Raw genomic sequence first — 22,856 nt, forward strand, 5'->3', positions numbered from 1 at the left:
CAGTAGGGTAGAAAGGTGTCCCCTGGTAGAGAATTGGCAATACTGTTTCCACTGTGGGAGCTATCCCTTAAGCCGTATTTACCCACTGTAATTCAGTGTGTGCACTGCTACCCTGCTACACAGTGAGTAAGCAGACGTGTTGATGACATTGCACGTGCGGAGCTTTTCTGTTTTCCTGATATTGCTTTCCAATCTTTTGTTGACATTGTGGATATGTCCAAATACATGACATCAGTGTGAAAGCAGTCGTCAGTACGGATGAAACCTCCTCGTCCTCCTGCACGCTCTACCCAGGTACCACCCCTCACCTAAAGTGAACGGAGTGAGAGCGCCTCTTACCCAGATGAATGTGCTATATGTGTGAATGGGCAACTGTGGACAATGTCCAGACCTGATTTTGTGGAGATTGTCCAAAGTTCATATGAGAAAACGGCTTTAGTGTCTGTGCTATATATTCAGGGTAAGAAGCCCGATGTAGCAATCCAGCTGCCTCGAAAGGTCACGTGATTTCAGCAGCAGAACTGCTGACCACATTCTCACGCGATATGAGAGCGACAGTTGGTGGCGATAATGCACCTCTGTTACATCTCTGTTGTTCCCATTTGGAACCCTAAAGCTGCCATTTTGACTCAAAACAGTGTTTGTTTTTTCTTTATTTGAAACTTCCATACAATAAAACCATTAACTATGTTATGGCATGGTTATTTTAAACCATCTCTTGATTGAATTTATGTAGCGATTACTAAACTGTGATATATACTGTTGCCGTGATATAAAATTAGATATACTGTGATAGAGGATTTTGGCCATATCGCCCACCCCTTCACAGTATGTACAGTATGTACAGTATGTACAGTATGTTTGCACACCTGCTGCATCAGTGCAGGTGCCTAATTGAAAAGCATAAGGAGACTGTGTTTCTTCATGCCCTGCTGATGTCGGAATGAACACAGCCTAACTGATGCATCTTGATTCATTCTTAGATAGATATATAGATAGATATACTTTATTTATCCCAAGCTGGGAAATTGCAGAACTTGCATGAAGTGTTTTTTTGCCACTAGGATTCAGAGCAAGAAGCTATAAACACAAAACTGACATATTATCTGCTTATAATGTCAATATGGGGAATGTGTTAGTAAACAGATATTTACACAGCAAGAAGATTCATTATTATCATTTGGTGTCGTGTTTGTGTCCAGTTGATGAATATAAGTCCAATATTCACTCTCCTTTTAGCTCTGTTTTGGGCTCTTAAGCGGCTAAATGCTCCACTAAGTTCACTAGCTTGTATCTATCTGTATCTGTCTGCTGTTAGGTGCTGAGCAGGTCGTGTACAGAGGCTTTATCAGAGCTGCTTGAAAAAGCACAGATGAGGGCAGTGGACCTGAACAGTACAGTTGTGGACTGTAAAAACCAACATAGAGCTGAATGATGCTAAAACGCTTGTAGAGCTTAGTGATAATTCTCTGTGACTGGGGTCACCTCAAGCGGCCTCTTTCACATTACACATTTTACATCGATTAATTTGTAATGTATATCTAGTCAGCAGTAGCAACGGATGAACCACTCACAGTTTCTACACTCCTAATGCTCTGTTTTAATAATGAATGAAGACTTATTAGTAGGTTAAGTTAGAGCTCGGGTCTGTGCTGACCTTGCATCCTCACTAAGATATAGTCTTTTTTAAGTTTTACCCTTTTAGAGTTTTGCAAGCTGCTTTCTGATCAGTTTAGTGTGTCGAGGATCAAGTCAGCCCAGTTCAGTGAAAACTGGCTGGTGGAAAAAGTGAATGCTGCAGTTAGCACTGAATCGACAAACTTCAAGCTGGAACACAGGTAGTAAAAGCTTAACACCTGTTGAGTATCTGCAGGCAGGAAGATGACACGCTGTGATTTTAAATATTCTTGATTCTTGTTATTAATATTGGGATATTTTAATTTCTGTAATCTTGTGGTGATTTTGAATTCGAGGTTTCAGTCTCGCCCAGAGTTGGTACATCTCATGTTCAACCTGCGAGCTCAGTTCAGTAACAGCTCAGTGTGTTTTTCCCGCAAGCTGTTTTCCTGAGCCTCATTTTGGCTCTGTAGTTGTCATGCCGCTCGGGATGAACAGGCCCACCTGATTGTTGTCAGCCCAGAAGTGAATACGCGCACCAGGCGGCGTCACTCCCCTTAAGATCTCCCTTGCATATCTTTAAGTGCTGCTCGGCTTGTGGAGGACGAGCACCGCTTGTTTGAGGCTCGCTGAAAAGGACCCACAGAGAAGCAGAGCTCTTTGCCAGCAATTTCACAGGGACTGAAATATTCACACTCTGCTCTGACAGCATGAAAGGACGGTCTTCACATCCTCTTTTGTGCTGGCACATTCAGTCAGCTCCCCCAGGTGAAGGACAGAGCTCGTACACAAGTCTCTCAAGTCTTGATAAGCATAAGAAATGGATTTCAGGGTTAGACTCATATATGGTTCAAATTTGGCCTTTTATTCTGTATCATGTCATCTGCTGCCAACGCTCCGTGAACATAACTACGACTCAGAAGAAATCTGCAGTGGATTTTCTTCTATTCACATCTTTCGAAATGTTGTTAATTATTTATTGATTTAAAGGTGGAAGTATACCAGGATTCTTCTTACTGTTGAGTAGATTGTGGGATCACAGGAGATTAAAGATCAGCAAACCTAAAGAAAATATGACTAGTCTGATGTCAGTGGAGAGTTAGTTTCTAATTCAGTTTTACAGGCAGTTCGACTCTCATAAGACAGTATAATGAATGCAATGAGAAGGGTTGAAGTAGGTCTGGTAGATATGGACAATATCTTCTAAATTCTTCCATAGGCCAGAATTTTTTTAAGCAGACCAGAGTTGGTGGTGATTGGAACAGTGAAAAGACAAACCAAGAATGTTTTGGTGAGTTTCATTTATTTTTTTTCGAGTTTAAATGAAGTGTGATTTACAATGATAAAATGACTGTTGTACTGTTCTTTGAATGGAGTCTGGTGTCTTTGGCTTTGATATAACAGCTGTTTGTGGTCAAACAAAACAGCTCTTACTCTTTAATGAAGAAGTTATATTATGTGTTAATGTAAAAAAAAACAAATCTGAGAATATATTGTGATTGAATTTGAAAATGTTGGTATTTGTCTCAATTTGTGTGTACAGCATCAACCCAAAGCCTTGGGCTACAGTTGTAGTATATATATGTTGGTGTAGTTAATTTTTTGAAAACTATGTTCAGAGACGGTTTATACATGTTTGAATTTATTCCAGTGAATTTGAGACTTGACAATTGTAGCAATGTGAGGCAACAATCCTGTTTGTTCATATTCTTTAGTAAAGCAGATAGCTCATAGATTAGGTCTTTTGGCCACTGTAGTGTAATACATCCAGAGATGTGAGAGGGAGGAGTGCCTCAATATAAACAGTTTATGACAAATCATTTTAGAGAATAGGCTGACACATCCCTAAACCCCTAAACTGAAGCACTCACATGACATTTTAGTCTAGCAACACCATACTGACTACTCTCAGGCTTTTATGGCTTTGAGTCCAGGTTTTTTATGACAAATTGCATGAGTATAACCTGTGACTATCTCATTTCACATGCTTTTGCAAAGAAGATTCGTCTCAGGCTTCTGTTAAACTGTCATGTTCAGAGTCTCACCAACAAAATCACAACAAAAAACTTGCTGATCACCAAAATCCAAGCTTCAAATCCAGGTTAAGTCTGGAGAGAGCATTAACACTTGAAAATGAAAAAAAAGATGTGTAGAAAGTAATTTCTGTGGTAACCTGGGCAAGTTAAAGTGCAGCAGGTCAGGTGGAGAGGATGTATGGTTATAGGACCTCTCTCGTTTTACACTTGGTAGCAGGAGTGCTGTGAAGCGGTACTTGAGCTGTGAATGTGATAAGGTGGAGTCCAGGATGAATGCTGTGCATCCAGAGTTGCACTAATGAAAGCCATTAGTGGCCTGTGCTGCTTCAGACGAGACAGTCCTGCAGCTTCACCTGAGCTCCCTGGAGTCCAGGAATCGCATCAAGTCCATGGCCAGCAGAGAAGCTCAAGCTTTCTTTGCATTTCTCAGGATGTATTTAGGTTCTGACACAGAGGGGGTTTTGCCCAGAACATGCTAGTGTTTTTAGGTACACTAAGACAACAGAGAAACAGTGATTTGTCTTTTTTTTTCTCCTCTTTCAGTTGGCAAACAGAGGGACAGACAACCAGGTGACTACCGAGTCTGAACAGGTTGGACTGTGAATTCATCTGAGAAATTAAACAGACTGTAAATGTTATCGACATCACCTGAGCTATGTGATCAGCTATTTTCACATTTAAAATGAGGATTAGAGGCAGCAGAAAGTTGCATTCTGAGCTTTTCTGTCACACAGCCCTGACCAGAGAGGCCGCGTGTTCCTCGTTCACACCTAAAAGTGAGACAAACGTTTTCACATTTATCCACCAGAGACCATTATCCAAAAGCTCTATTTCCAAAAAATGCCGGCTTAGTGTCAACAGAAGGCCACATGGTAGAAAAAGATGTTTTTTCAGATTTTTCCATTTTAATGTAGAGGTGGCCTTACAGATTAACTTCACACTAGATTTTATAAGGAGGAAAGCTGCTGGTCAGGTGTGGATTAGTTACTTGTACAGCTCTGTTTTTTCCTGTAAACCATCTGCAGCCAATTTGTCAAGATGGTGACATGCTGCAAGCTGTATGGAAATACTGATATAATTCTTTAATTACTGAATTCTTGTAACGTCAGTTAAGAATAAAAAAGCAGTTGGTTTAAACAGGAGGAACTGAAGGGTGAAACTGCTCAAAAATCTGTGCTGGTTTTATTGGATAGATTGAATGTTAATGCCTGCTAGTGCAGAATGTCTGGGAGAATACCTCTTTAAAGTGTGGTGGTGTTTTTGTCTGACATGAGTTCTTCATTTCACATCATCTTCCTCTTGTCTTCTGACTGGTCTTTTTTTCTGTCTCTGCAGTCAGCTGCTGAGTAAAGGCTGAAACTCCCAGACATAATTTTAAGAAGAGAATTATTAGCTTTAGTGCGTGCAATTGAAGTGGAGAGAGGGAGTCGACTCGTGACCTATGCAGCTTCTTGGATTGTGTTTTGTGATATCTCCACCATGAGCAACCATTTTATGCAAGAAAGTTGTTGGACAATAGCTTTAGTGGAAAGAATCATCTTTCTTTGTGTTTTAGAATGCAAATTTCCTCTTAGAATCGGGAAAAGCACTGTTGTCAAATAAAAGAACTTTGTATCTCAAAAATTTCAGTGAGTCAGTGGTGGGAAACTTTCTCAACCCCAAAAGAATTTGTAAAATCTGTCTATGCAGATTCATTTTGTAAGACATCCTGGTTGAAAATTAAACCCACTTATTAGGGATGCACAATAACTGTTTTTTAAAACTGATACCGATAACCGATAACTTTCAGCTCCTAAAGGCCGATACCGATAACTGATAACACACACATATACCTAACATCATGACATCAATACCACGAACAAAACCAAAAACAGTTTTGACTCTTTAAATGAAGAGATATTTATTTTTCCAATGAAAAACTATTGGTAAGCCTCTCAAACATGTTCTTAAAGCTATCAAACAAACCTATTTGATATCTCACATCAATTTAAATAAGGTGCATTACTTACTGATATAAAAAATAAAGGTCCCTTGAAATGATGCAAATACATTCATCGGGATTACAAACTGAAAAAGTGTATTCCAGAAGTTTACAAAAAATAAATATACATAGAAAATTAATGCACTGGCACAAGTTAGATTCAAACATTTCTATTTAAACAAACTGAAAAAGTGCATTCCTCAATGACAACAAAAATAATGCACAGTGCATATTGTACTGACAGAAGTTAGAAGACGGCACTCTTAAATACTCAATTCTGATTGGTCAATTGCGAAAATTCAGCGGTGTTCCTAACAGTCAGACTAAAGGGGTAATCCCTTAATGTACCAAGCTCAATAACAAATCGCCAGCTGATTTGAGTGGCATAATATGGAGCATTTTCCGTACATTATTTTTAATTTGTTTGGAGAGGACCAAAGACTTGGCTTGAGAATGATGTCCCCAGCAAAAAAGATGAGAAAAGTAAAGAACAACGCTGGACCGACAGGAGGAGCGATATTAAGACACAAAAGACTTGAGGACGCAGAGATTGACCAGATTGAAGCCGACAGACACGAAAAAAACACCAAGAGAAACACAGCATGGACGATCGGTCTGCTATAAGACTGCTGAGTGGAGACAAAACTGGAGACAGATTTTTTAATGTCTGACGCTGAAAGCAGAAATCAGCTGATGCAGGACTTTTATCCATCAGTCCGAAAAAATAGCAGTAAACCAAACTCTGTCTCCAGCTACGTCTCTCTCGGGTCTGGGATATCCCATCACTTCTCCACATTTGACATGATTTCGCTGAATATCTGTAAAGAAATAAGTTTTCCTGCCTGCCGGCCTGCGCACAATAAGAGGCGGTTGCTACGCAACCTACGTGTTTACTTTCAGAGCCGCTGCGCAGTGAGAGCGGTGACAGGCGAGAGTAGACTCATTTTAAATCAATGAAATATGTTTTAATCACTATTTTGTGTCACACTATTGAATGCTTTAGTAGTAAGCCGTGTTCTAAGCGGGATAACGTATAGTGAGCAGTTTCCTACGGAGAAGAGTCGCGTCGGGCTTCTATGTGATCCTGAAGGAAGATGCATGATCCCTTACTTAGACTTATCTATGTAAACAAACTAAAGAAGGACAGTCCATAGTAAGTCAAGCACCATCATGTCCATGATTAAATCTTCAACAACCTTAGCCCGGTTCGTCATCTTTGGCAAATTTCTTGGACTTTTCAAAAGCCTAGCGTCTTTAGCAGGCCGGCCGTCCTCATACGCTTTCCAAACTCCGTCAAAGCAGTGGTTATGTTTCAGGTGATAATTATCGTGCATCCCTACAAACGATGATTTTAATATCTCAGAATGATATAATTAGAAATGACGATCACAGTGACATCACACAGTAACATCACACAGTAACATCACACAATGACATCAAACTGTGACATTACACACTATGACATCACACACAGTGACATCACACTGACATCACACACTGACATCACATTCTGACATGGTGATGTCAGTGATGTCACGCTGTGACATGACACGCTGACATCACACTGTGACATGACACGCTGACATCACACTGTGACATCACATCACACGGTGACATCACACGGTGACATCACAAACTGACATCACACACGGTGACATCACACACTGACATCACACTGACAGCTGGCCAAAACAACAGCAAACGGCTGCGCGTCCACGAGTAAACGGCAACTGGTGGTGTTCTTGTGGACAATGTTCATCGATGACAACAGAGGAGGAATGCCTCTGTTGCTCAGAGTGGGACTTGCGGCCAGGAGATACGCGTTTGTTGTTGTTTGGCCAGCTGTTCCTCTCTCTGCCTCCGCATCCTCCTTTCAACGGGCTCCTCGTCCGTGTACTCCGGCTCAAAACGGTAAGGATGTCCATCGTAAACAAAGTCATCGTCCACCACCTCAGAGTCGGAAAAATATTCATCCTTTTTGTGAAAATAACAGTCGTAAACTACAGCTAAACTAGCCGACCGCCGCAGAGTTACGTGTTTACTTTCAGAGCCGCTGCGCAGTGAGAGCGATGACAGGCAAGAGTAGACTCATTTTAAATCAATAAAATATGTTTTAATCACTATTTTGTGTCACACTATTGAATGCTTTAGTAATAAGCCGTGTTCTAAGCGGGATAATGTATAGTGAGCAGTTTCCTATGGAGAAGCGTCGCGTCAGGCTTCTATGTCATCCTGAAGGAAGATACATGATCCCTTACTTAGACTTATCTATGTAAACAAACTGAAGAAGGGCAGTCCATAGTAAGTCAAGCACCATCACGTCCATGATTAAATCTTCAACAACCTTAGCCCGTGGGTCATCTTTGGCAAATTTCTTGGACTTTTCGAAAGCCTCGTCGATGCATAAGTCCCGGTGGCTTCTTTGCGGCTGGCTTGCTAACGTTAGCGTCTTTAGCAGGCCGGCCGTCCTCATATGCTTTCCAAACTCCGTCAAAGCGGTGGTTATGTTTCAGGTGACTGATCGGGTATTAAAGCTTGTGCCATTTCTCGCCCCTAGTGGAACTCGCTTGGAACATTTGTTACGAATAACCAGCGAACAATCTTCTTCGGAAACTTTGAAGAAGTCTGAACTCTGTTTTCATAAGCACGCTGTGCTGCATGCTGCATTCAAGGTGTAACGTACATTCCCCCGTTCCCTCGTTTGCCAGTCGTTCTTTCGGCCTATGTAAGTTCATGTTTCTATTTTTTGTGTGTAACATGTGAAAAAATACTGCGAATATTAATTCAAGTCAGCAACTAGCAAAATTATGACCGAGTTAACGAGTTGTTTTCTGGCATGAGGGGGTATTCTTGATTTTTCCCAGTGAGAAAGAGTTTTTCTGATTATGCTAACGTCACTTGAACGCAGCATTCACTGCAGGCCATTCGGGCCTCATAGTGGGAGCGAGGCACTGCCGTGCTGACGAAAACACATATGTTATCGGGGCTGTTTGTCATGATATCGGACTTATCGGAATGACATCATAATTTCCTGTTATCGGCCGATAACTATCGGCCCAATAATTATCGTGCATCCCTACCATTTATTTAAAATCACTGGACTATTGAAAAGAAACAATCCACAAGACATTCCGGTGTTCATCCAAACACCGTCATCAGTTGTTAAAAGTGACAGAAAGTTAACTCTGGCAGGAAATACACATGAAGAAGTAACATTATCAGCACATGACCTGAGATGTAATCCAACAGGACCTGTATGTGAGGGAAAGTAAACAGCCGCTCAGTCGACGCATGTCGAGTGGAGCAGCTCTCACTTAACAGAGGAAGAGTTTTGAGACACCACCTGTCCCGAGCTTACAATACTGTGTGAACAACTATACCGCGGCACTTTTTGGAGCTCTTCCCTATCACATTTATTTCAAACAAAAAGAAAACTGTGAGTTTAAAGGTTTTTGCACAACACTAACAACGCATTCGCTCCAAGGAAGCTGCCCTTGCAAATGTCAAAAAGTAAACTAAAATTCTGGTTTCATACAGCTTCCCATTTAGGGAGAATTAACATTTTAAGAAGAGTCCAATCATCCATATTTTAGAATATAAAGAACAAAGCAGCCTGTAAAACCACAGTGTAGGTTGCTGGTTCATCCCTCTTCCTGCCTCTGTGAGCCTGACTGCTCCAAACTTGGAGAGTGGATTTAGAAGTGCAGCTCACAGGTTTATTGATACCTCAGGTGTTGTGGCAGCAGGTCTGCTGGGGTACGGTGAACTGAAAAGTCTCACCGCTACGATAACTTTCTTCCAGGCTATGGATTGTATAAGGTGAATGGATGTAGTTGAATTGGCCTCAGCCCATGAAGGCTGCCTGGACCGATGCCCAATACTACACTGCTGGATATTATAATTAGCTTCTTACACTGGGACTTTATTCAGAGTTCACACAGAGCTGCCAGGCAAGTCTGGGAAAGAAATTTTCATTCTGTCCACATATGTCCAAATATGTACTACTGCACTAAAAAAAGATCCTGTGTCAAAAAGGTAAAACCAATGAGATGAAACTTAAATTAATGCTGATTCATTAATGTGTTATCTGCTTTTGTGATCTTCTTGCTACATTCAACTGGTCACTTGTTATTTCAGCCATTTGACACTGCCTTAAAGCCTAAAAAGCTAATAAAAACAAAAGAGTACTGTTTGCCAAATGTCAAATTGTCATTGTAAAGAATACCAAGTAATTCTAAATATCTAAAAAACAGCTGTGACTCAGACAGATATTTCCCCAAATATAAAATCCTCTTGCAGTGTAGAGATGTAGATGTTTGATGGCTTGAGGCTGACGGGCCTGCAGTAGAAATGTTCTGTAAATCTCTGTCCACGTTTACTGTCCTGTGAGCTCCTTGGAGCGCTGAGCTCTGAGTGGTTAGCCATGCGCGGCCACATGATGTCCCTATTACCTGTCTGACACACACACACACACACACACACACACACACACACACACACACAGACACACACACAGACAGGCACACCACACATACACATACCACCTGCTGCTTGCAGACTCTGCAGGCGACTCATTTTATGTATCAATCTGTTCTGATGGTTGTAGGCAGTGCAAGGAGCTGAAATTGTGTCCAGGAGGTGAACTGCTGCAACACACATGTTAAAGTCTCCTGACTGTCTTGTTTGTTGTTGTTTAATGAGTTGGCAGTGGGGAAATCCTGACTGTCAGTATCGGAGGCGCAATGTAATCAGCTGTGTTTGCTGTATTACAGCCATTTCAGCATTGATCCTTACTGAAGCCAGTTGTATCTTTTCTTTTCATTTTTGTTTTATTGAAGGTCATTGAAAGAAAGTAAAAGGGCTGACGGTGACGTCATCAGATGTGGTGTGCACATTCAAACACAGGACCCAGGAAGCCGTTTCACTTATTTATTTGCCATCAGATGATTGGTGGATGATTTAGTCTAAAGGATTAAAGGAAAAGTATCACCAATGATACAAACAATAACAAGAACACAAATAATAGTCAAATAACTTAGGTCAACTTAGGTTCGATGACTTACATCAGTAATGCATCACCAATCTGGCAGGTATTCAGGTGCTGCTTTGTCCTGTCTCAGTGGTTTGGAGGGAAAAGGGCAAGACAGGCTTGCAGGGTGGGGTTTTATAACCTTGGAGGGAGTGGTCAGGGAGTGGTCAATGCTTGAGTGGCAGGCTGAGCAGCTGAGTGAGACTTGGGATTTCTTACAGTAGTAATAAAACAAATAAGCAACAGTTTGCGGTAAAGAATTCACTGGTGTGTACAGCATCAACACAAAGTTGAATTAGGAAACACAATGATGTCAGATAAAACAACAGTTTATTCACCAAAATAGGCAATATTCAAAAATACCATTCAACAAAACCTTACACACAATATTAAATATTTGGATATACTAGAAATAACTTGCTGGAACTCAGTAAACAGGCTCTCCCCCGAGTCACCCATGCTGGAGGAAGGAGTGGAGGGCTGACCACTGATCTCCAGGCTGGGGTTCTTGCTGCCCCAACAGTTCACGCAGCTGTTGATGATCAACAGTGATGGTGATGGTATAGTCGTTGCACTGGGGGTGCCTGAACATCCTGGTAATTCACATGGTCCTGATGGCCCCAACACTGGTAGACACCCACTCCACCCACCATCCAGGGTGCCTCCAGTGGCCCTATGCCGTGCCAGGAGAGCACATAGGGTCCAGTGGGCACCATGCCTCAGGGAAGTAGTCGCCGCACCCACAACAGCCCCACATACCCCACGCCTGGGCAGACCAGACACTGACCACCAACCAATGCCACATTAGCAGCCTCACTATTCAAAATATATATATGTACATACATATATACACCTACATATGCATGTATATAGCTTCTTTTTTTCCTCCCCTTCCCTAACTGTCTTCACGAAGATGACACTGTTCATCCATAGAGAGTATTCGTAAAGAGAATTAGTCAGACACAAGAACGAAAGGTAGATAAATGAGGAAGTTAATAACAAACAGAATGAAAACAGTGTAAACATAAGAAGGTAGCAGATTGTGTGTATGATATTATGAGCATCCAGAAATAGGCATTAGACTGGCATACATAGAGTCAATGCGAGTGATGTGTAGGTGTGCATGTTTGTGTTTATGTTTAGTCCTTTTGGTCAGGTTAGAGTATGAAATGTGTAGCAGGAGGGTGTGATATTAATGTCATAAATTAATAACAAAATAATATGACATACCATTATCACAGAATATTAAAACAATGGCAATAGTCGTGATCAGGGTAGTGCTGACAGTTGTATGATTTCAAGCATTTGTGGGTATATGTGGGAATAGCATTAAATGAAACATTGAATAATCATGAGTTGTGAATGGTTATGTTATATGTGTGTGTGTAACAGTGCTATAGGAATGGGTATAAAGGTGTGTGCATGTGTTTTACAATGCAATGTGAGGGGTGCATGTATATAGGAATGTGCACAGTACTAATCCACCCCTGTGAACGACAAAAAATGGTTGCCATCTGTCCGTAAAAATGTACATTTTATTGTTATTGTTGTTTTTTCCATAGATATGTATTCTGAAAGAAAATTTGTCCAATGGTTAATGCTTATAGAGTGTTTTGATTTCCAGCTGAGAAAAACTGTTTTCCTGGCGACAGTTAGAGAAATTAGTAGGCTGTTCTTTTATGTGTTTGGTATACTGATTATTGAAGTATCTCCTAGCAGACAAAGCTGTGGGGATGTGGGGATTCTGCAGTCTAAGATGGTTGAGAGTTTTTTGTTACGGAGTCCCAGAATGAATAAACCGGTTGGCAGGCCGTGAGTGCGTGAAAATAATTATCTGTTGTGCCTGTTGTTTATTGTGAACAAGTGTCTATGTTTGCCAATCCTGTTTTGTACATTTTATATTGGGTGATATGTGTTCTGTGGATAACTTTTATATTGGATCAGTTGTAGGTTTGTATTGGTTGTCATGGCAAAAATATTTTAATTTATTTCTATCTAGAAGTCAGTTGAGGGATCAGTGTTCCAACGGGCTGTCGGAACTGTTATGGAATTATCTGAAGGTAAGAGAAGTATGTAGAGTCTTGAGGTTAGTTTATTTAGATTAGTAAATTGAATTATTACATTGATTATCTGAGGAGGTTCCAGTGTGTTATGCATTATGTTAATCTTTGGTTTGATTATGGATTTAAGTTGTAGGTATTGTAGAAACTGGTGTCCCCCAAGTCTGTGCTTCTGTATAAGGTGTTTTATCTGATTGTTCTGAAAAAGATGTTGAAGCTGTATGATACCCTTTTGTGCCCATGTGTGGTTATGACATATGGGGATATATTTGCCCAGTGTTGATGTAGAATTAAAGATCTTATTGACTTTCCACCAGGCTGTCAGGGTTGCAGAGATTACAGTATTTTTGAAACAGCTGTGTTGTTTAACGGTTGTGTTGATCAATGGTGTATCTAAGGGTGAAATATGTTTGCAGTATAGTTGTTGCAGGTGGGGGATAGTTACATTTTTGCTTTTTTGTTCTTCCAATAAAATTGTGTAATTTGAAGCTGATCTTTAACAGCTGACAGCTAATGACATTTCGAAAATTGAGACGAACTTTTATGGAGGATAAATCTGGCTTCTCTGGTTGCTAAACCCTCAAAGATATTAATGGACTTCTGTTTGATGTTGATGATGATGAGTTTTTTACATTCCGCTAAAGACTTAATCATTTCCTTGGAAGTTCCCTGGAAAGATTTCTTTTAGAATTAACTAGTATACTACTACTAATTATAGTTAATTATAGGTAGGGATACCCTGATAAGATTGATAGAGTTATTAGACTTATTGATCTCGTAAGGGAAACTGCAGTGTTGCAACAGCAATTCACATATAACAAAACACGCATGACTTACACTAAGCTGACCTGAGGTAGGTAAGAAAAATATAGTTTTCAAAATATATACACATGTGCATAGAATCTACTGTACTATATCAAAACTAAAATGGAATCAAAGAAATAGGTTAGAATTGAGATAGAGATAGGTAGATAGATAGGTAGATAGGTAGATAGAGCTCTCACAGTGCAAATTAAAATTAAACATCTGACTCACCCATATGTGCATTCACACAGTTAAGGTGTGGCTTGCTTTGAAGATTATGTAGCCATTGTTAATACAAAAGCAAGTTTACATACACTTTATGAATAATTTCATCAAGTTGAGAATATTACGTCAGCCAAACATCCAGTTAACTAGTATTAGGCAATACCATGGATATAGTTAGGTATAGTTATAGGTATTAAGCAATACAGGCAAATAAACAGTAGTTTGTGTTTTAATGATGATATTTCCTTACTTTGTGATGTTTTGCTGCCTTTTCATTTTCACTAGTTTACATTAGCTAGCTATTGAGTGGAGAAAAAATTATTCAATTAACAAAGGCTACTTTGAGCTCATAGTTAATTAAATGGCAGTTACCGAAAACTTTAAGGTGGAATGTTATGTAATATTTTTTTCTGATAAAAAAACAAACTCACAAAATGATAAGAAAGGAAATATTCTTATATATATTTTCCTTATTAAACAGAAAAATACAGTACAACCCACCACCTTCTGAATTATCTTCTGAAAGTTATTCTCGTTTGCCAAACTGACACAAGTTTAATTGCTAGGTTAACTCACTGTAAAACACACATCATTCTTCTTCTCCTTTGGGTTTGGAGTCTATGTTCAGTTCTGATTCCGTCGTGTGCACTGGGAGGCTGCTGATCCCCGTTCTGTTACCCGGGGTGTAAACACCAACAATCCTCTGGTGCTCTGAGCTCTTGGCTGTGGCAGACTCTAGTCAGCTAATAGGACCTCTAGCTGCATGGCTACCAGAGCTAACTAGCTAACAGCAGCTAATAGCTACAGCACAAGATTGCTACCGCAAGGAGTATAGTGATCAGCAGTTAGCAGTTACTTGATATGTGATATGCTGCCCCTTTTTTGTTTGGCACAACCTTTGACAGGTGGCCAATTCTTACCCATTGTATCTTTAAGAAGGACAACCTTGTAAACACTGATTTGGTCCTCATTCAGTTGACTGACAGAGACACTCTTATTGTCAGCAAACCACATAAACGATAATTTCCTCCACAATTAATATTGACACACATTTGTAAACAGAAACACACCAACCCACATGCAAGAAATAGAAACTTAATCTGCTACATAAAGAACAGAGCCAAAGTGCTTTACAAACAGTATACCGTCAGGATAATAAAGAAGACAGTATGGCAAGCAATAGAAATGCAAGGCAAGCTTCTTTCTGTGGACTAGAATAATAAAGCAGGTCTGAAGGCGGCAGCAGCTCGCTCAGCTCTCTGTTCATTCTCATTTTTTCCTGGCAGAAATCCTCCTTTGAGTCTTTGTCGATACGAAGATGGTTTTATCTGGGAGATGCAACGACTGGTGGTTGCATTTCTACTCTATAACATTCACAGTTTGGCTAACTTTTCTTGTATTTCCTTCAGGGAAACTTTTCAGATTATTTGAAAAGTATTGGCATTTGTCCTTTATTCACTGTCTGTTTGACTAGTTTGCCATTAAATCTCATGGCAGACTGTGAAAGTTTCTGGAAGGTCACTGGTTCAGATCCCCACAACTGCTAAGTGGAGGCAGTGATTGAAAAACTGATGATTAAACTGAGCTGATATTTTGTTTATTTCATTCACTCTGTCTGACATATTGAGAGTGAGACATTCTCTGTTTGGGACTTGATCCAGGAACTCAAGTGATCGCAGAACTTTACATTTCAGCCCCTAATTTGCTCATAAAAACAATTGGGTAAAAGATTTTGAATGGCAGGTTTGAAAGGTGGGTTCATTGCTACAAGCTTCATTTGATCCATTGTAAGTACAACCCTAATTCCAAAAATGTTGGGACGCTGTGTAAAAGGTAAAGAAAAACAGAATCAAACCATTTGCACATGAACTGTGTTTATCGATGACGGTTTTATGAAGTCTTTGTGCGCCTCCTAAATCTCCTTTGTACAATCATGTGTGTGATGAACCTCGCTCCATCCTTGCTTGTAAACAACTGAGCCTTTCCAGGATGCTTCTCTCATACCTAATCATGATACTATCACCTGTTACCAATCAACCTGTTTACCTGTAGAATGATCCAAACAGGTGTCCCAGTCTTTTGTTGCTCCTGTCTCGACTTGTTATAAAGGTGTTGCTGCATCAAAATTAAATTCAGAATAAAAAGATATTTACAAAAATGAGGTCAAACATCTAGTCTTTATATTGTCTTTGCACTGTTTTCAATCCAGTATATGTCAAAAAGGATTAGCAAATTATAACATTCTGTTTATGTTTTACATAGCGTCCCAACTTTTTAGAATGAGAACTGTACAAACATTGATTATTGTGACAGTCAATATAGAAGCTGCAGCAGTGGCAGATAGGAGCAGATTAGATTTTTCATGTGAATGGAATAAATATGCAGATTTAAAAATTGTTTTTTTTCTCTAAATTGACTCGGCTTGCAACAACCTGTACATCTGTGTCATTCTCAGCCATTTTGTGTTTGTTTTTCTGGTACCATTTTTCTGGCTCTGGCAGGAGAAGATGACATCCCAGCCTGCAAAGCTGTGATTGGCCCAGTTGTTTTTCATTTGTGGGAACCAGCTGTCATTTAATACAACAACAAACCCATAGATTCTATATTCTGAAGCTGAAGCCACACAGCTTCTTTTTTTTTTTAATTTCCTAACTGAAGATTTTTGCTATTATTTATAGACTATTTTTGAACCATCAACAAACTATGTCCCATCAGCGTGACACATCACTGATACACAAAAACGACCAGCTAATACACACAATGTTCATCGGAGAGACACACGCACATACACACATATATATACACACACTGCTGCTGCTGCTTTTAGTAGCAGACAGGGATGAGAGTGTTGTGCTTACTTGGATGTTTTCAGGCCCACAGTGCAGCACGGATCCATTAATGCATTAATGAAGGCCTAATCCTCCTCTGAAAAAATAAAAACACCGAAGCTGCTGTTTCATAACAAAGCAGCTGTGTTTTCTAAACCCTCTGTGTGGGCGTCACCCAGCTGGGCTTTATAAAGTCGCCTTAGGGCCCGCCCAACCTTTACCTCTACTGCAGGTTCCTCCAGAGACCCCTGACTGCAGGTGACCACGCAGGTAGCTCTCTCAATCTGCTGGTAAAGCTGTTGTAATGATCAGACACTAACCGGTCTGTAGAGAGGTCTGGCATGGCTCGCTCACTGGGTGGAAACGAGCCATGAGTCACCAGCCAAAAGGTTTATGTTCAGAATTGGCAGTTTGTCCGTTCTGCCTATCACATTGAGGTTTTTGCACGTTCTAAAACAGGAAAGATTAAAATTGTCCAATTTCATCTCCTGGTTTAAACCCTCTGTGCCTGATCGATGCATTTTACCTTAAAAGTTTCACCTCTGCTTCACTTTCTACTTGACATCACGCATGAAGTGCTGGAAACAGTACAACTCCCCCTGTTAAGTGATATCAGTATCTCCATTCAAGAGTAGTATCAGAAGACTTGTAATTTCAGGTCTAAGTCTCAGAGTTTTTCTTCAGCATGCAAGAAGTCCAGGTGATTGTTGTCTGTGCATCCTTGGTAGCAGTGCAAACAGAAACTGTTGCTGTAGTAGCTAATGCAGCATGACTTCAATTGTGCAGATTTGAATAAATGAAGAAAATAACTTCAGGCTGAAACATGAGCTATTCATATACAGCAAAGCATTTATTTTTTTTACTCCCATCTCCTGACAAGTGGTGCAATATAATGAAGTACATTCAATGGGAGATGTTTTACTTTTTACTCCATTACATTTATTTGACAGCTATAGCTGCTAGTTACATTTCTCATGAAGATTTTGCACATTTCACTCAGATAATCTGTTAGTTTAGAAAATATGTGACAGTCATTCTGACTTGAATCTCAATACACATGCTGGTACTAGCCACTGAGACTCAGATTTGAAAGGTGCTGAGGGAGTTGAGAATGTTTCTGATGCAAGGAATAGCAACAAAGGATGGCATGTAACTAAGTACATTTACTCTAGTAATTCTGCCATACCTCTACTTATTTAGGTGGCAAATATTATACTTCTGCACGTTTACTTATATAACATTTTGAATTCAAGGCATTTTGCTTGTAATGGAGTGTTTTTAGAGCATGGTATTTGTACTTGTACTTAAGGATCTAGGACTTCTTCCAGGCAGCAACCAATAGCACTGTTTTTTAGTCCAATAGAAAACAGAAGCACAGAGTTGTGTTAATGATGTAAATATATTTCAAAGCGTAGAGCTAATTTGTACACAAGTCAAGGGTTTCAGTATACTTCAAACAAAGTGCTTGTCGGGTCGTGTCTGAAATCCTCTCCCCCACACCTTTCAGATGTTTCTGAAGTTTTTGAAACCGACAATTACAGCAACTTTATACGATGATTGGTCAGGTGTGGAGGTGTGAAAGTAGGCAGAGTCTTGAAAGCTTCTCTCTCAAGCTCTCTTTTTCATTCTCCATACTGCTTCTTCTGTCACTTCTCGTTTGTACAACTGAGGGCAACATCGTGTGCGCCATTATCCCGATTTGTGCGAGTCATCGTGTCGGGACTACAACACATAGTTCATGGACAGAGATCAAAGAGGCAGTGGGAAGCACCCTGTAGGAGGCTATGATGGCGGGCATTTCACCTGACATCTGGTGAGGTCTTTCAAAACAACTTTTGGCCTTCAACATGGCAGGAGACCTTGTTTGTTTCAAGCATACTGAACCTTTGAACATACCCAAAAGATACAGACTTGCAAGAGAAAGCCTGTTTTTGTGTGTTTACACATCTTCGGCATGAAAATAATTAGTTTCTAAGGCTCTGAATGTCACGTTCACAAGGATTCTGAAAATAGCTCAGTTCATGTCACACCCAGCTGCAGAGACAATGTCATAAGCTTGTAAATAGGAACAGTACAAAAAGTTGTTAAAGCAGGCATCAGCACTGTTACCCTTGCTACTTTGTTTCGTCTTCTTCCACCTTGATGACACCTGATGTTTGGAGCCGTCGCTGTCCAATTATCACTTTTCCAGAGACCCTGATCCAATCTTGCATCTCATCTGAAAACAAATGTGTAGAAAATCTGCAGATCTGAGCCTGAAATACAGGATAACAGCTCTTTAATGAAGGCCGTTATGTCAGCTCTGTCAGCAGTCTAAAAAACTATAGAGAGACAAATGGATGTTAATTGGTACCATAAATTATTTTGATGATTTTTCACACATTATTTTCACTCACCTCAACCATACAGGCTTTTCTTCCTTTACTAAATCACATCTTCGTGTCACATATTCATAATTTTAGCTGCACTAAAAACTGTCCTTTCTTTCTGGCTGTTATTTATATCTGACATGGCTCTGACCCCTGACCCTTCTTTAGAATGCTGCTTGAAATAAGGGTTGGTTGACATGCCCTTAAATAAATATCACTACATATTTTTTTGTTTGTTTTTTACAGTGACGGTATTATATCATGGTATTACAAAAATATACTAAATTGTGAAAGAGCTAAGCTTTTGAAAGACTATTCAATTCAGGAAACAGCAACGTTGCCACCAAGCTACTGAGAAATGTAGCTTAAGTAGTAAAGTAGTGCCACTACTGCCCCACACTGACAGACAAACATACAGACATAATAAACTTTGTTAGAAAACCTAAAGTTATCACACAAGTCCAGTAGTCAGTGTACCGCAGAGCATGTCTATCAGGTTCATTTCCATACGGCAGCAACAGACACACATACCGACACAAGCAGCAGAACAACAGAACCAGTAATAACAAATGAGCTGAGCCTGTGTTGCAGTATAGTGTGCAATTCTATTGGTCTTCAAAGGAATGTAAATTAAAATAATTAGTGCACACATATAGCCTAAGAATTTCCCAGTGTTGTTATGGGGTAATTTCCATCAGCTCAATCCACTGGGTTCCTTCCCAGATGATAGGAGTAGATGAAGACTTTTGTGTTGGTTCTTGCAGCCAACAACTGTGAAATTGCTGTGCATTGCTCATAATGTTACCTTCCACATTGTCATGTTACTGAAATCAGCGAGGAAAATAGTTACTGGATGTAACTCCAGTTCTATAAGTATGTGTGTAGCCCTCTACCTGCACGTTATCACAGCCACAGTAAACTGCATTCTTTTCAATATGCTAAAACGTTTATCATGGTAATGACAGCATTGCAAAATCCATGTCGTGGCAGAATGTGACACCAGTGATGGTGATGAAACCGGTATACTGCCCACTCATACTTGACATGCTAATAATTTAAGAATTAATAGAACTATTTCAATCACCAGTGCTTGCTTTTTACTGCGTATAAAATGTAATGCAAAACTAAATTATCTTTTTTTCATAATTTACTATCAGAAAGATAAATTTCAGCCTCGTTCTGATTTTAACCAGGTGTTGGCCACTGCTCAGCTGCTGCTCAAGATCAGGCTGTAAAAGCAGTGCATGCTGGGAGATAACTACAACGGTAAGTATAACCATGTTCCTATAAGTACCCGCCTTCCTGTCTGAGGTAGGTAGGTGTGTGTGTGTGTGTGTGTGTGTGTGTGTGTGTGTGTGTGTGTGTGTGTGTGTGTGTCCATGTTGCTGAATGTTTGCCTCTGCAGCCCACCCCCTGCCAGCTGTGGCTCACTTATATAACGTTTGTAGTCAGTTTTATTGGCTCTGCAGCAGAGTCAGGCATCTCCGGCTCTGCAAGATCAGAGAGAATTTGAACAGCCGATGAAATATGTTGCTCTGCTGTGAGGAGTCATAATGTTCAGGGTTACAGTACCTGCACTGAAATACATTATGGTCCACTCAATGTTCTGCAGGGCTGGTGTGAGCACCCACACATTTGAAGGAGGCTGGAGAGAATGGGTCAGGTTAGCAGGTCAGGACTCTATCGCTCTTGAAATTAAGTGTGCAAGAAGTAGTTATTTTGTTCCTGACCTGCCTTCAAATTTTCTCTAAATGCACAACTCTAAAACATCACAACTATACTGTACGTGTAATGCTAGTGTACTTTAAATAGACCAAAAAGTGGTGTGTGTGTGTGTGTGTGTGCGTGTGTGTGTGTGTGTGTGTGTGTGTGTGTGTGTGTGTGTGTGTGTGTGTGTGTGTGTGTGTGTGTGTGTGTGTGTGTGTGTGTTCAGGGTGAAATGTTGGCTGTGGTTAAAAAAAAGAATGTGGTCACATGTGAACACAGGACAAACTTGTGCTTTGGGGCTATATAAGTAGACGTAGTTACTTTTGAAATACTGAGTTTAATGATATTAGGTATACTAATAAAACTATTAGTAAGTTACTCAGTTGACAAAAAGTTGGACAACATTGATAATGATTATTCATTTATTCATTTTTTATCAAAAATGCAAAATATTCTCTTGTCTTTGAGTTGTGTAGTGAGTGAGTTTGGTCTAAAAAAAACAAAAAAATCCAGTGATCCAGTGGCGATCTGAGGGATCAGAGGTTAAATAGTAGGAATTATGCATAATCTGAGAGTGCAGCACTTATCAAACTTCGTCTTGAATGGACTACAATTGTTGAAGTATGTATCCTGCTCATTTTCAGCAAAGAGTAAGAAAGCATGTCTCCACTCTGATTTTCTTATATTTAGGGAGAAGCAGGTCGACCATTAAATGTCACTCGCAAGACTCTTTCACTGTGGTTCAGACCCAAAGAAAATCTATTTTAAGTGTGATACCTCATCTACACTGAACACCAGGCATAATATTCTGGCTCTGCAGAAATGTGACACACATCCCAAATCTAATTTCCTGCAATCTGCACACACAATGAAATAAGTTCTCCGCTGTTAATGTTCATAAAGGCCACTGTTCATATTTCTGCGCACCATCATGTAGAGCCTTAATGTGTAAGGCGAGGCAGCATTATACTGCAAACAAATGAGGTAATTTACAAAAATGTGTGTCCATTTCAGGAAGAGAAGATCTCATTACCTGAAGGTCATTCTGCATTATCTGTTGGAGATGATCTCCACTTGCCTACTGTCCTATTTGCAAGTTTTGTTTTAGTATATAATCCTACCAATTTATTATAATATTGTTTTTCATTAGTTTTTTGTGGCTTTGTGCAGTTGGAGTACTCTTAGTTTGGACACATCATTTCAGAGCAAAACCCCCAAGTGCTGAAAAATGTGTGATCCCCAGCACTTGGGTCTGTATTGCCTTTTGTTGTCAGATCAAATGTTAGTCACAAAAGCTTTGTATGAGAGAACAAGGCTTTTTTTTTTTTAACTTCCCATCCCGCCTGGTGCAAGCTCACAGGATTGCACAGGGCATTATTTGAAGTCTTGTGTGAACATAAAAGCCTGCTCGTAAAAGTTCCCCGCAGTGAAAACGACCTAAATAAACACAGCCCTAGAATAATACCCTCCCCGAGTTCATCTAACCTTCCTCAAAATGAAGGCTGGGGACAGGAGAGGGTGGAGGAGGCATTAGGGGCAGAATACCTGAGTATGTGATGGTTTGGAGTGGCAGAGCGCAGCCATTTGGTGGATGTTTTTGTCCAGAGTGCATTAAAGCAGTATGAGTGGTTGCATTTTTAGCAAGACTGCAGTCTGACCTCTGACTCTGGTGGTGTCACAGCCTTAGTCTACACACTGAGTCCCACCGGGAATGGAACTAATAACCCCTAACACTACAATCAGAGTGAATTTTTACATTTGAAGAAAATAAATAAATAAAATAAACACATCTGTGTGTGTGTGCGTGTGTGTGTGTGTGTGTGTGTGTGTGTGTGTGTGTGTGTGTGTGTGTGTGTGTGTTGGTTGGTTGGTCTTTTTGTTGGTTGATCTGAAAGCATCATTCATACCTTAGCAGACTCTCTGTTGCTCTTGCAATACTGGCAATCTCTTACATTGCCTCACAACCTACCAGTTGTGTCGACCTCCACCCTTTTGTATGACAACAGGCTTGCTGCTCCTCTTACTTGCTGCTCTGTTTACTTCTCTTGCAGGTATTTGTTTCGGCCTCATTCAACAGAATGCAAATATCTGAAGAACTTGAATTTTGAAAATCTTTTATTATGCATCATATTCTTACGTCTTGTGTCAGTTTTATCTGTTTCAACATATATTCACATGTTGCCTGAGCTTAACTCATTTA

At 40.1% G+C, this 22,856-nt stretch overlaps 1 protein-coding gene across 2 annotated transcripts in view; it reads left to right on the forward strand.

Annotated features, from left to right (window-relative positions):
• LOC121606156 (spermatid perinuclear RNA-binding protein-like) overlaps positions 1–22,856 on the forward strand; it is a 78,558-nt gene that overhangs the window by 10,559 nt on the left and 45,143 nt on the right. Inside the window, exon 2 of one of the 2 annotated variants that reach the window (XM_041936344.1) lies at positions 20,143–20,215. The exons of the other annotated variant lie outside the window; for it this stretch is intronic. The gene's annotated coding sequence lies outside the window, so the exon portion shown is untranslated. The remainder of the gene's footprint in view (positions 1–20,142; positions 20,216–22,856) is intronic. 2 annotated transcript variants of the gene reach the window in all.

Source organism: Chelmon rostratus, chromosome 5 (genome assembly GCF_017976325.1).
Source record: "Chelmon rostratus isolate fCheRos1 chromosome 5, fCheRos1.pri, whole genome shotgun sequence".
Taxonomy (NCBI): Eukaryota; Metazoa; Chordata; class Actinopteri; order Chaetodontiformes; family Chaetodontidae; genus Chelmon; species Chelmon rostratus.